Source organism: Lathyrus oleraceus, chromosome 4, assembly GCF_024323335.1.
Source record: "Lathyrus oleraceus cultivar Zhongwan6 chromosome 4, CAAS_Psat_ZW6_1.0, whole genome shotgun sequence".
In the NCBI taxonomy this organism is placed as follows: Eukaryota; Viridiplantae; Streptophyta; class Magnoliopsida; order Fabales; family Fabaceae; genus Lathyrus; species Lathyrus oleraceus.
The window spans coordinates 211,580,658-211,581,560 of NC_066582.1; positions in this window are offsets into that span (position 1 = coordinate 211,580,658).

Below are 903 nucleotides of genomic sequence, written 5' to 3' on the forward strand. Positions count from 1 at the left end.
CAAGTCACACCACAATCATTCCTAGGTTTTAAGGCTTGCATGAGTTCCATAGGTAAGTACCCTCCCCACTGAAGTTTGGTTGGTTCAACCTGTCCTAGAATAGTAACCGGGTTCTAGAAGGATCTCAAATCATTGACCTTTCCTTAAGTCCACTTCAGTGCAACACCAAGCGGTTGACCAAAATTTCCCTAAAGTCCAATCTCAAGAGTGTAGTATCGAGTATCAACCAACCCCAGTCGGAACCGAAGTCAGTTATCTCACTACTTTCTAATGGCTAGGATGAGTCAATTAGGGTTCTAAAGATCTGGTTAATGCTTTGATGACACCACGCAGACGCCAAATTTTTCCTCAAGTAAACATGAGGAACATCAGGACATCCAAAGTGTCATATTAACTGTAGCCATCATTTTAACCATTCCAGTATACGCCGGACAGTCGCGATGATCTCTTGCTACTTACCTAAGGTACACTAGATCCGGGGTGTAGGATCTTTCACTCGAGCATAGAATACCCAAACAATCCCTTAAAAGTAAATCAGACAAAGAAACAATTCGAAAACATAAGTGATCTTATCTTTAAGGTAACCTCTCTTTTTAAGATTCCCCAGCAGAGTCGCCAGTTCTGTGATACGGTGAACTGACTTTGTGTTTTTGCTTTGAAAAGCAATGTTGCGGATAGCAAGAGTCGCCACCGACTTTTCTTTTATCCAATAAGGCAAGGCGGAAAAGAACAGGAAATACCTTGATTAGATTTTGAGTTCGGGAGGTACATTATACAAAGGGAAGGTGTTAGCACCCTTTGTATCCATGGTTATCCATGGGCTCTTAATTGCTTAACTCACTTATGTTTTCCTTGTTTGAGAAAATGTTTGAGAAATGTGGTGTGTTTAGAAAATATTTTGAA